Source organism: Bombina bombina, chromosome 7, assembly GCF_027579735.1.
Source record: "Bombina bombina isolate aBomBom1 chromosome 7, aBomBom1.pri, whole genome shotgun sequence".
Classification (NCBI taxonomy): Eukaryota; Metazoa; Chordata; class Amphibia; order Anura; family Bombinatoridae; genus Bombina; species Bombina bombina.
Genome location: NC_069505.1, coordinates 351,205,139 through 351,219,761, shown reverse-complemented (window position 1 = coordinate 351,219,761; position 14,623 = coordinate 351,205,139). Strand labels below are relative to the sequence as shown.

At 38.7% G+C, this 14,623-nt stretch overlaps 1 long non-coding RNA gene across 1 annotated transcript in view; it reads left to right on the top strand.

Moving 5' to 3' along the window:
• The window catches only part of LOC128635895 (uncharacterized), a 389,682-nt gene extending 377,933 nt beyond the window's left edge, over positions 1-11,749 (top strand). The window contains exon 3 of the long non-coding RNA XR_008398613.1: positions 11,661-11,749. This is a non-coding gene — a long non-coding RNA (uncharacterized LOC128635895). The remainder of the gene's footprint in view (positions 1-11,660) is intronic.
• Positions 11,750-14,623: the final 2,874 nt, after the last annotated feature.

The window sequence follows — 14,623 nt, the reverse complement described above, 5'->3', positions numbered from 1 at the left end:
AGAGCTGTTAACTTTTGTAATTTAGTATAGGGTAGGGCATTTTTTTTATTTTGGGGGGCTTTGTTATTTTATTAGGGGGCTTAGATTAGGTGTAATTAGTTTAAAATTCTTGTAATATGTTTTTACTTTTGGTAATTTAGTGTTTGTTTGTTTTTGTACTTTTCTGATGGATGGAAGACCTCTTCTTGCCCCGCTTGGATGAAGACTTCTGCCGGTCTGGATGTCCTCTTCTGCCCCATCGGATGAAGATTTCGGCCCGGCTGGGTGAACACGACTCAAGGTAGGGAGATCTTCAGGGGCTTAGTGTTAGGTTTATTTAAGGGGGGTTTGGGTTAGAGTAGGGGTATGTGGGTGCTGGGTTGTAATGTTGGGTGGTGGTATTGTGGTTTTTTTTTACAGGCAAAAGAGCTGTTTTCTTTGGGGCATGCCCCGCAAAAGGCCCAAAAGGCATTTTTTTATTTTGGGGGGCTTTGTTATTTTATTAGGGGGCCTAGATTAGGTTTAATTAGTTTAAAATTCTTGTAATATTTTTTATTTTTTGTAATTTAGTGTTTTCTTTTTGTACTTTAGTTTAGTTTATTTTATTGTATTTAATGGTAGTTACTTGTAGTTAATTTATTTAATTATAGTGTAGTGTTAGGTTTAATTGTAACTTAGGTTAGGATTTATTTTACAGGTAATTTTGTAATTATTTTAACTAGGTAGCTATTAAATAGTAAATAACTATTTAATAGCTATTGTACCTAGTTAAAATAAATACAAAGTTGCCTGTAAAATAAATATAAATCCTAAAATAGGTACAATGTAACTATTAGTTATATTGTAGCTATATTAGGGTTTATTTTACAGGTAAGTATTTAGTTTTAAATAGGATTAATTTATTTAATTATAGTAAATTCATTTTGTTCGGTTTGGGTTAGAGTAGGGGTATGTGGGTGGTGGGTTGTAATGTTGGGGGGTGGTATTGTGTTTTTTTACAGGCAAAAGAGCAGTTTTCTTTGGGGCATGCCCCGCAAAAGGCCCCTTTAAGGGCTGGTAAGGTAATAGAGCTGTTAACTTTTGTAATTTAGTATAGGGTAGGTCATTTTTTTATTTTGGGGGGCTTTGTTATTTTATTAGGGGGCTTAGATTAGCTGTAATTAGTTTAAAATTCTTGTAATATGTTTTTACTTTTGGTAATTTAGTGTTTGTTTGTTTTTGTACTTTTCTGATGGATGGAAGACCTCTTCTTGCCCCACTTGGATGAAGACTTCTGCCGGTCTGGATGTCCTCTTCTGCCACATCGGATGAAGACTTCGGCCTGGCTGAGGGAGCATGACTCAAGGTAGAGAGATCTTCAGGGACTTAGTGTTGGGTTTATTTAAGGGGGGTTTGGGTTAGAGTAGGGGTATGTGGGTGGTGGGTTGTAATGTTGGGGGGTGGTATTGTGGGGGGTTTTTACAGGCAAAAGAGCTGTTTTCTTTGGGGCATGCCCCGCAAAAGGCCCTTTTAAGGGCTGGTAAGGTAAAAGAGCTGTAAACTTTTGTAATTTAGTATAGGGTAGGGCATTTTTTTATTTTGGGGGGCTTTGTTATTTTATTAGGGGGCTTAGATTAGCTGTAATTAGTTTAAAATTCTTGTAATATTTTTTTATTTTTTGTAATTTAGTGTTTTTTTTTTTTTGTACTTTAGTTTAGTTTATTTAATTGTATCGAATTGTAGGTACTTGTAGTTAATTTATTTAATTTATTTAATGATAGTGTAGTGTTAGGTTTAATTGTAACTTAGGTTAGGATTTATTTTACAGGTAATTTTGTAATTATTTTAACTAGGTAGCTATTAAATAGTAAATAACTATTTAATAGCTATTGTACCTAGTTAAAATAAATACAAAGTTGCCTGTAAAATAAATATAAATCCTAAAATAGCTACAATGTAACTATTAGTTATATTGTAGCTATATTAGGGTTTATTTTACAGGTAAGTATTTAGTTTTAAATAGGATTAATTTATTTAATTATAGTAAATTTATTTAGTTTTATTTAAATTATATTTAAGTTAGGGGGGTGTTAGGGTTAGACTTAGGTTTAGGGGTTAATAACTTTATTATAGTAGCGGCGACGTTGGGGGCGGGAGATTAGGGGTTAATAATTGTAGGTAGGTGGCGGCGATGTTAGGGAGGGCAGATTAGGGGTTAATAAAATTTATTATAGTGTTTGCAAGGCGGGAGTGCGGCGGTTAAGGGGTTAATACATTTATTATAGTGGCGGCGATGTCTGGTCGGCAGATTAGGGGTTAATACTTGTAGTTAGGTTGCGGCGACGTTGGGGGGGGCAGATTAGGGATTAATAACTATAATGTAGGGGTTGGCGATGTTAGGGACAGCAGATTAGGGGTTAATAGCTATAATGTAGGTGGCGGCGGTGTCCGGTCGACAGATTAGGGGTTAATACTTGTAGTTAGGTTGCGGCGACATTGGGGGGGGCAGATTAGGGGTTAATAACTATAATGTAGGGGTCGGCGATGTTAGGGACAGCAGATTAGGGGTTAATAGCTATAATGTAGGTGGCGGCGGTGTCCGGTCGGCAGATTAGGGGTTAATACTTGTAGTTAGGTTGCCGCGACGTTGGGGGGGGGGCAGATTAGGGGTTAATAACTATAATGTAGGGGTCGGCGATGTTAGGGACAGCAGACTAGGGGTTAATAGCTATAATGTAGTTGGCGGCGGTGTCCGGTCGGCAGATTAGGGGTTAGTACTTGTAGTTTGGTTGCGGCGACATTGGGGGGGGGCAGATTAGGGGTTAATAAAATGTATTATAGGGTTTGCAAGGCGGGAGTGTGGTGCTTTAGGGGTTAATACATTTATTATAGTAGCGGCGAGGTCCGGTCGGCAGATTAGGGGTTAATAAATGTAGTTAGGTTGCGGCGACGTTGGGGGGGCAGATTTGGGGTTAATAAATATAATATGGGGGTCGGCGGTGTTAGGGGCAGCAGATTAGGGGTACATAGCTATAATGTAGGTGGCGGCGGTGTCCGGAGCGGCAGATTAGGGGTTAAATGTGTAATGCAGGGGTCAGCAATAGCGGGGGCGGCAGATTAGGGGTTAATAAGTGTTAGATTAGGGGTGTTTAGACTCGGGGTTCATGTTAGGGTGTTAGGTGCAGACTTAGTGTTTCCCCATAGGAAACAATGGGGCTGCGTTAAGAGCTGAACGCTGCTTTTTTTGCAGGTGTTAGGTTTTTTTTCAGCCGAAACTGCCCCATTGTTTCCTATGGTGGAATGCCGAATTTTACCAAGTTAATTCGGATTTATTTGGAGATACGGCAGCTAATTCGATTTCATTCGGTAGATTCAGAAGTATTTTAATTCGGAAATTCGAATCAATCCGTATCTCCGAACTTACCGAATTTTCCGAATTTCCGAATAAATCTGAAACGAATCGCACATGTCTAGTCCATATGTAGTTCCTTGGAGGTGACCTAAACACTGGCCTTATTTGAATAATCAAAGTAGACAGATAGTAATGGCCTGGGATGTTTACATTTTGGATCTTTGGTGCTCACAATACACATTAATATATACCTGAGGTGGAGTGTTTACGTGGCCATTTCTGCCCTGGTACAGCGCACTAGCAGCAGAATGTGATGCTACCGCCTTTATGATTGAACTGTGTTGCATAGTACTATAGCATATGTGAACAGATGCTCCAGTAGTGTCAGGGATAACCTGACAATCGATAACTATCTTCTTCTCTTAATATAGTGTCTCACGGAATAAGCTATTATGTTATGGGTCTCACAGGATTGTCCCAATGTATTACTGTACATTTGTTTACATCGTACCAGTTACTTGTATCCTTTTCTCATATGCATTTAGCCTAACATTTACACAGAAGCGATTCTTGTTCTATATCTTTACTTTAATATTATTTTTTGTGAGTATTATCTAGATCATGGTATAGGGCTATTATGTTTGGAACGTGAGGAACAGAATTAGAACACATCTTAAGACTCCCCCCTTTGTTTGCAACACTGATAGTAGATTTTGTTTTCTTTTTTTTTTTTTTGCTCTTCATACACATACTTTAAAGGCCCAAAAGCATTTAAGTGTTTAGCTTCTAGATTGCACCGCCCCCCCCCCCTCCCTTTTTACCCCTCTCCTTCATCCCACTTCGAGCGGCTCTGGCCCGCTGAATTTCCCTCCCCCAAAAATATAAAAGCTAACCTCCTCTTGCTCCCCTTTTCTTTTTTAGAACAAATAATTTAATAAATATCTATATAGCAATGAGGAGACCATCTCTCTTTGACATATAATATAAAACTGAGGTTCTATTAAACTCTATATATAATTTTTCTGTACAAATTGGTGCATACTATTTCAGACCAATATCCTTATTCATTGGCCCCACATGGTATTTTATAGATAGGGAGGTTAATAATTTGGGCTATATACTGCATAGACAGACCATTTAAACTTGTCTAGAGTTCTATAGATTGCATGTCTAGAGTTGTTGCCGCTCTATTTGTGTACTCTGTTCTTTTTCTTACTAAGAGTGTACTTTTTACCACACTGTTATCTTTGTTTATCTGCAAATACCTGTTGTAATATTTGCTCACAACCTCAATAAAAATATATTTAAAAAAAAACAAAAAACAAAAAAAAAACAACAATTTTGCCAATTTGTGCAACCATGAGAAGCACTTTGCTATAAAAGCCGAATGGAATTTTTCCACCTACCTGGACAAAAAGCGTGGGTTCCCATGAACAATGTTTTCAGAAAACTGACACCTTGACTACTGCCAACATACGATCCCACAACATTTCCAAGAGACTTCTAATTAAACATGTAGCTTGTGTCAATCATAAACATAATTACTGTCAAATACTGTAAACTGTTATGCTTATATCACATCTGTTCATTTAGCAAAATGCATGAATAAAACATAATTTATGTAAGAACTTACCTGATAAATTCATTTCTTTCATATTAGCAAGAGTCCATGAGCTAGTGACGTATGGGATATACATTCCTACCAGGAGGGGCAAAGTTTCCCAAACCTCAAAATGCCTATAAATACACCCCTCACCACACCCACAATTCAGTTTAACGAATAGCCAAGAAGTGGGGTGATAAAAAAAGTGCGAAAGCATATAAAATAAGGAATTGGAATAATTGTGCTTTATACAAAATCATAACCACCACAAAAAAAGGGCGGGCCTCATGGACTCTTGCTAATATGAAAGAAATGAATTTATCAGGTAAGTTCTTACAAAAATTATGTTTTCTTTCATGTAATTAGCAAGAGTCCATGAGCTAGTGACGTATGGGATAATGACTACCCAAGACAGCCAATTCCTGCTGAAAATAATCCACACCCAAAATAAAGTTTAACGAAAAACATAAGCAGAAGATTCAAACTGAAACCGCTGCCTGAAGTACTTTTCTACCAAAAACTGCTTCAGAAGAAGAAAATACATCAAAATGGTAGAATTTAGTAAAAGTATGCAAAGAGGACCAAGTTGCTGCTTTGCAGATCTGGTCAACCGAAGCTTCATTCCTAAACGCCCAGGAAGTAGAAACTGACCTAGTAGAATGAGCTGTAATTCTCTGAGGCGGAGTTTTACCCGACTCAACATAGGCAAGATGAATTAAAGATTTCAACCAAGATGCCAAAGAAATGGCAGAAGCTTTCTGGCCTTTTCTAGAACCGGAAAAGATAACAAATAGACTAGAAGTCTTACGAAAAGATTTCGTAGCTTCAACATAATATTTCAAAGCTCTAACAACATCCAAAGAATGCAACGATTTCTCCTTAGAATTCTTAGGATTAGGACATAATGAAGGAACCACAATTTCTCTACTAATGTTGTTGGAATTCACAACTTGAGGTAAAAATTCAAAAGAAGTTCGCAACACCGCCTTATCCTGATGAAAAAACAGAAAAGGAGACTCACAAGAAAGAGCAGATAATTCAGAAACTCTTCTGGCAGAAGAGATGGCCAAAAGGAACAAAACTTTCCAAGAAAGTAATTTAATGTCCAATGAATGCATAGGTTCAAACGGAGGAGCTTGAAGAGCTCCCAGAACCAAATTCAAACTCCAAGGAGGAGAAATTGACTTAATGACAGGTTTTATACGAACCAAAGCTTGTACAAAACAATGAATATCAGGAAGAATAGCAATCTTTCTGTGAAAAAGAACAGAAAGAGCAGAGATTTGTCCTTTCAAAGAACTTGCGGACAAACCCTTATCTAAACCATCCTGAAGGAACTGTAAAATTCTTGGTATTCTAAAAGAATGCCAGGAAAAATGATGAGAAAGACACCAAGAAATATAAGTCTTTCAGACTCTATAATATATCTCTCGAGATACAGATTTACGAGCCTGTAACATAGTATTAATCACAGAGTCAGAGAAACCTCTTTGACCAAGAATCAAGCGTTCAATCTCCATACCTTTAAATTTAAGGATTTCAGATCCTGATGGAAAAAAGGACCTTGTGACAGAAGGTCTGGTCTTAACGGAAGAGTCCACGGTTGGCAAGAGGCCATCCGGACAAGATCTGCATACCAAAACCTGTGAGGCCATGCCGGAGCTACCAGCAGAACAAACGAGCATTCCTTCAGAATCTTGGAGATTACTCTTGGAAGAAGAACTAGAGGCGGAAAGATATAGGCAGGATGATACTTCCAAGGAAGAGATAATGCATCCACTGCCTCCGCCTGAGGATCCCGGGATCTGGACAGATACCTGGGAAGTTTCTTGTTTAGATGGGACGCCATCAGATCTATTTCTGGAAGTTCCCACATTTGAACAATCTGAAGAAATACCTCTGGGTGAAGAGACCATTCGCCCCGATGCAACGTTTGGCGACTGAGATAATCCGCTTCCCAATTGTCTACACCTGGGATATGAACCGCAGAGATTAGACAGGAGCTGGATTCCGCCCAAACCAAAATTCGAGATACTTCTTTCATAGCCAGAGGACAGTGAGTCCCTCCTTGATGATTGATGTATGCCACAGTTGTGACATTGTCTGTCTGAAAACAAATGAACGATTCTCTCTTCAGAAGAGGCCAAAACTGAAGAGCTCTGAAAATTGCACGGAGTTCCAAAATATTGATCGGTAATCTCACCTCCTGAGATTCCCAAACTCCTTGTGCCGTCAGAGATCCCCACACAGCTCCCCAACCTGTGAGACTTGCATCTGTTGAAATTACAGTCCAGGTCGGAAGCACAAAAGAAGCCCCCTGAATTAAACGATGGTGATCTGTCCACCATGTTAGAGAGTGTCGAACAATCGGTTTTAAAGATATTAATTGAGATATCTTCGTGTAATCCTTGCACCATTGCTTCAGCATACAGAGCTGAAGAGGTCGCATGTGAAAACGAGCAAAGGGGATCGCATCCGATGCAGCAGTCATAAGACCTAGAATTTCCATGCATAAGGCTACCGAAGGGAATGATTGTGACTGAAGGTTTCGACAAGCTGTAATCAACTTTAGACGTCTCTTGTCTGTTAAAGACAGAGTCATGGAGACTGAATCCATCTGGAAACCCAGAAAGGTTACCCTTGTCTGAGGAATCAAAGAACTTTTTGGTAAATTGATCCTCCAACCATGATCTTGAAGAAACAACACAAGTCGATTCGTATGAGATTCTGCTAAATGTAAAGACTGAGCAAGTACCAAGATATCGTCCAAATAAGGAAATACCACAATACCCTGTTCTCTGATTACAGACAGCAGGGCACCGAGAACCTTTGTAAAAATTCTTGGAGCTGTAGCTAGGCCAAACGGCAGAGCCACAAACTGGTAATGCTTGTCCAGAAACGAGAATCTCAGGAACTGATAATGATCTGGATGAATCGGAATATGCAGATATGCATCCTGTAAATCTATTGTGGACATATAATTCCCTTGCTGAACAAAAGGTAAGATAGTCCTTACAGTTACCATCTTGAACGTTGGTATCCTTACATAACGATTCAATATTTTTAGATCCAGAACTGGTCTGAAAGAATTCTCCTTCTTTGGTACAATGAAGAGATTTGAATAAAACCCCATCCCCTGTTCCGGAACTGGAACTGGCATAATTACTCCAGTCAACTCTAGATCTGAAACACATTTCAGAAATGCTTGAGCTTTTACTGGATTTACTGGGACACGGGAAAGAAAAAATCTCTTTGCAGGAGGTCTCAACTTGAAACCAATTCTGTACCCTTCTGAAACAATGCTCTGAATCCAAAGATTGTGAACAGAATTGATCCAAATTTCCTTGAAAAAACGTAACCTGCCCCCTACCAGCTGAGCTGGAATGAGGGCCGCACCTTCATGTGGACTTAGAAGCAGGCTTTGCCTTTCTAGCTGGCTTGGATTTATTCCAGACTGGAGATGGTCTCCAAACTGAAACTGCTCCTGAGGATGAAGGATCAGGCTTTTGTTCTTTGTTGAAACGAAAGGAACGAAAACGATTATTAGCCCTGTTTTTACCTTTAGATTTTTTATCCTGTGGTAAAAAAGTTCCTTTCCCACCAGTAACAGTTGAAATAATGGAATCCAACTGAGAACCAAATAATTTGTTACCCTGGAAAGAAATGGAAAGTAAAGTTGATTTAGAAGCCATATCAGCATTCCAAGTTTTAAGCCATAAAGCTCTTCTAGCTAAAATAGCTAGAGACATAAACCTGACATCAACTCTGATAATATCAAAAATGGCATCACAGATAAAATTATTAGCATGCTGAAGAAGAATAATAATATCATGAGAATCACGATGTGTTACTTGTTGCGCTAAAGTTTCCAACCAAAAAGTTGAAGCTGCAGCAACATCAGCCAAAGATATAGCAGGTCTAAGAAGATTACCTGAACACAGATAAGCTTTTCTTAGAAAGGACTCAGTTTTCCTATCTAGAGGATCCTTAAACGAAGTACCATCTGACGTAGGAATAGTAGTACGTTTAGCAAGGGTAGAAATAGCCCCATCAACTTTAGGGATCTTGTCCCAAAATTCTAATCTGTCAGACGGCACAGGATATAATTGCTTAAAACGTTTAGAAGGAGTAAATGAATTACCCAAATTATCCCATTCTTTGGAAATTACTGCAGAAATAGCATTAGGAACAGGAAAAACTTCTGGAATAACCACAGGAGCTTTAAATACCTTATCTAAACGTTTAGAATTAGTATCAAGAGGACCAGAATCCTCTATTTCTAAAGCAATTAGTACTTCTTTAAGTAAAGAACGAATAAATTCCATTTTAAATAAATATGAAGATTTATCAGCATCAACCTCTGAGACAGAATCCTCTGAACCAGAGGAATCATCAGAATCAGAATGATGATGTTCATTTAAAAATTCATCTGTAGGGAGAGAAGTTTTAAAAGATTTTTTACGTTTACTAGAAGGAGAAATAACAGACATAGCCTTCTTTATGGATTCAGAAACAAAATCTCTTATATTATCAGGAACATTCTGCACCTTAGATGTTGAAGGAACTGCAACAGGCAATGGTACTTTACTAAAGGAAATATTATCTGCTTTAGCAAGTTTGTCATGACAATCAATACAAACAACAGCTGGAGGAATAGCTACCAAAAGTTTACAGCAGATACACTTAGCTTTGGTAGATTCAGCACTTGACAGCGATTTTCCTGTAGTATCTTCTGACTCAGATGCAACGTGAGACATCTTGCAATATGTAAGAGAAAAAACAACATATATATAAAGCAAAATTGATCAAATTCCTTAAATGACAGTTTCAGGAATGGGAAAAAATGCCAAAGAACAAGCTTCTAGCAACCAGAAGCAATAAAAAATGAGACTTAAATAATGTGGAGACAAAAGTGACGCCCATATTTTTTCGCGCCAAATAAGACGCCCACATTATTTGGCGCCTAAATGCTTTTTGGCGCCAAAAATGACGCCACATCCGGAACGCCGACATTTTAGGCGCAAAATAACATCAACAAAATGACGCAACTTCCGGCGACACGTATGACGCCGGAAACGGAAATAGAATTTTTGCGCCAAAAAAGTCCGCGCCAAGAATGACGCAATAAAATGAAGCATTTTCAGCCCCCGCGAGCCTAACAGCCCACAGGGAAAAAGTCAAATTTTAAGGTAAGAAAAATGTTAAATTAAAATGCATTATCCCAAATATGAAACTGACTGTCTGAAAATAAGGAAAGTTGAACATTCTGAGTCAAGGCAAATAAATGTTTGAATACATATATTTAGAACTTTATAAACAAAGTGCCCAACCATAGCTAGGAGTGTCACAGAAAATAAGACTTACTTACCCCAGGACACTCATCTACATATAGCAGATAGCCAAACCAGTACTGAAACGAGAATCAGCAGAGGTAATGGTATATATAAGAGTATATCGTCGATCTGAAAAGGGAGGTAAGAGATGAATCTCTACGACCGATAACAGAGAACCTATGAAATAGACCCCTTAGAAGGAGATCACTGCATTCAAATAGGCAATACTCTCCTCACATCCCTCTGACATTCACTGCACGCTGAGAGGAAAACCGGGCTCCAACTTGCTGCGGAGCGCATATCAACGTAGAATCTAGCACAAACTTACTTCACCACCTCCATCGGAGGCAAAGTTTGTAAAACTGAATTGTGGGTGTGGTGAGGGGTGTATTTATAGGCATTTTGAGGTTTGGGAAACTTTGCCCCTCCTGGTAGGAATGTATATCCCATACGTCACTAGCTCATGGACTCTTGCTAATTACATGAAAGAAAGTAGGCTTTTTCACAGATTTATACTATCCCTACCTCTATAACCAGTTGAATCTCAAACTCAATTTTTTTACAGTAGAATGCTACCATAGATGACACAATATATTTCTGAAACTTTACCATTATTTCACCACTTGAGATGGACTGACCCAGACCTGTAATGTAATGCTAAATCCACAATCACCATTTTGTGTGTCACCAATCCTGCACATTTAGTTTTTGGATTACAAGATTGTGAGATTGTTTTAAGCAGTTATTTTAAGGAGCTAATGATATTGTGCTTCAGAGGTATTAACGTAAGAAGTATTTTAAGTTTTTTGATAACTGGGAAAACACACTGACAATAGTGGCTAAAGTTCAGAAATCACTGTCTACCTGCTGAAATTAATCAGTCCATGTAGCTTTTTGCATTAGTGTCCCTTGGTTATTATGTGTGTTACACATAGATGAAGTTCTGCACCTCACAACTCATTGCAGCTCGTGACCTGGAAATGGCAGCTTGATGGATTTACACCATCTTAGTCCTAAGGCGCTAGAGACAAATTGAATCCATTATCCGATTGGTTGTACATCCTGTGACCTCACAGAGACACAGACTATGCAATAACGGCCGAGGGCAGATACACTCCAGAGAGTTCAGTTCTAATCACAGCCTCAAATGCCGCAACCGCCTCTGGTAACCTAACCATGGGTCCCACCACCCACAATGTGCTTTTAAAGGTTCTTGGACAGAATGCATGTACATAGTTATATTTAATATTTAATGCACTCTAACTTGTAAAATGGGAACATTAAAGGGGATACAGTACACTTTGTTTTTCTCTTTTTTTATATATATATATATATATAACATTATAGATCTCAGTTGTAAGGCATTTTTTATTTTAGACTTATGAAAACATTTTTTTTTTTTTTTTTTAATCAGATGATGTGTACAGAAGGCGGCAATCAGAAAGACAATATGAACAAAAACTGGAAGAGGAAATGATCAAAACGACCCAACAAGGAGGAAATTAATGAATTAAAAAAAAACAACAAATTTAGTGGCTTTTTGGTTTTGCAGCTTCCAATGAAAAGAAATATATTACGTTTTGGTAAACGGACTTGCTGTTTTAAGCCTGCAGTGCTGCACAATATCTTTGAACTTTAATATGAAAATCAACTGACAAAATGAATATTTTTTTTCATAAAAAACAATATTTTATGTAGAAATACTAATAACAATGATGCATTTAAACATCTAATATTTATTTACAGTGTTTAGAACGTGAGATATAAAGCTGAATTATTTCAAAATTCCATGCATACATTTTGACAGATGATGAATGTATAAGGTGCATAACAATGTGGAAGTTGCCTTGCTAAAAGCTACCAATACCAATGATGCAATCTAAGCTACAACATTATCGCCTAGATTTGGAGTTTTGCGGCCAAAGGGGTGCGTTAGCTACGCGTGCTTTTTTCTGGCCGCACCTTATAAATACCGCTGGTATTTAGAGTTCACAGAATGGCTGGGTTTTCAGTGCGTTAGGCTCCAAAAAGGGAGCATAGAGCATAATTTAACGCCACTGCAACTCTCGATACCAGCAGTGCTTACGGACGCGGCCAGCCTCAAAAACGTGCTCGTGCACGATTCCCCCATAGGAAACAATGGGGCTGTTTGAGCTGAAAAAAAACCTAACACCTGCAAAAAAGCCGCGTTCAGCTCCTAACGCAGCCCCATTGTTTCCTATGGGGAAACACTTCCTACGTCTGCACCTAACACTCTAACATGTACCCGAGTCTAAACACCCCTAACCTTACACTTATTAACCCCTAATCTGCCGCCCCCGCTATCGCTGACCCCTGCATATAATTTTAAACCCCTAATCTGCCGCTCCGTACACCCCCGCCACCTACATTATCCCTATATACCCCTAATCTGCTGCCCTAACATCGCCGACCCCTATATTATATTTATTAACCCCTAATCTGCCGCCCCCAACGTCGCCTCCACCTAACTACACTTATTAACCCCTAATCTGCCGACCGGACCTGAGCGCTACTATAATAAATGTATTAACCCCTAATCCGCCTCACTCCCGCCTCAATAACCCTATAATAAATAGTATTAACCCCTAATCTGCCCTCCCTAACATTTCAGACACCTAACTTCAAGTATTAACCCCTAATCTGCCAATCGGAGCTCACCGCTACTCTAATAAAATTTTTTAACCCCTAAAGCTAATTCTAACCCTAACCCTAACACCCCCCTAAGTTAAATATAATTTTATTCTAACGAAATAAATTAACTCTTATTAAATAACTTATTCCTATTTAAAACTAAATACTTACCTGTAAAATAAACCCTAATATAGCTACAATACACTACACTATCAATACATTAATTAAATACAATACCTACAAATAACTACAATTAAATAAACTAACTAAAGTACAAAAAATAAAAAAGAACTAAGTTACAAAAAATAAAAAAATATTTACAAACATTAGAAAAATATTACAACAATTTTAAACTAATTACACCTACTCTAAGCCCCCTAATAAAATAAGAAAGACCCCCAAAATAAAAAAATGCCCTACCCTATTCTAAATTTAAAAAGTTCAAAGCTCTTTTACCTTACCAGCCCTTAAAAGGACCTTTTGTGAGGCATGCCCCAAAGAATTCAGCTCTTTTGCCTGTAAAAAAACCCCATACAATACCCCCCCCCAACATTACAACCCACCACCCACATACCCCTAATCTAACCCAAACCCCCCTTAAATAAACCTAACACTAAGCCCCTGAAGATCTTCCTACCTTATCTTCACCTCGCCGGGTATCACCGATCGGTCCTGGCTCCGAAATCTTCATCCAACCCAAGCGGGGGCTGGCGATCCATAATCCTGCGGCTGAAGAGGTCCAGAAGAGGCTCCAAAGTCTTCATCCTATCCGGGAAGAAGAGGCGATCCAGACCGGCAACCATCTTGATCCAAGCGGCATCTTCTATCTTCATCCGATGAGGAACGGCTCCATCCTGAAGACCTCCAGCGCGGATCAATCTTCTTCCTCTGACGTCCAACTGAAGAATGACGGTTCCTTTAAGGGACGTCATCCAAGATGGCGTCCCTCGAATTCCGATTGGCTGATAGGATTCTTTTTTTTTTTTTTAAGTTTTCAAAAGAGCTTTATTAAACTTATCATGTTTACAAGTAAAAAATATGCGAATAATGAAATAAAGAAAATAAAAAACCAAAAAAAGAACAATACAGATGCAAATATAGCAATGCGAGGACACAGTCCGTCCTCTAAACTGTCTATAGACATATATTGTGAAATAAATGATATACTGTTCAAGGAAGTACTGTGAACACCAACATTAACAAAGATATTTAGTGGTACTTTATAACACAGTTGAGGGAGACCCGAAGGTCTCTTGGCCAGATAAAGGGGGGAAGGGATAGAAGTCTAAGGGTGAGATGAGGGGGTAGGGAGAAGGGTTGAGTGATATGTCATCAGTCGTAAGTGGGTGTTTCAAAAGAAAACCATCTGGGTCCAGTCAGGACTATCCCTAGGTCAGATCTCTCATTCCCTCCGGAAAAAGCTAAGAGGGAGTGAGGACATTAGGTCTCCAGGTTGTATCATAAATGTCTTTCCAGTCGGTCCATGTAAGCTCAAATAAGTCAGAATTACCTACGTTGTAAAATATGCTTTTTTCCATATTATACAAGTAGGCCATATAGGAGCAAACTCTCGTCCAACTAGGTGAGGGCTCTGATTTCCAGTCACAGGCAATCAGGTGTTTGATGGACATGAAGAGGTATATACTAATGTATGCATGGTGTTTAGGGATAGAATGGATACCTATGTGTAATAGAGCTACTGCGGGGGAGCTACGTAAGGAGATT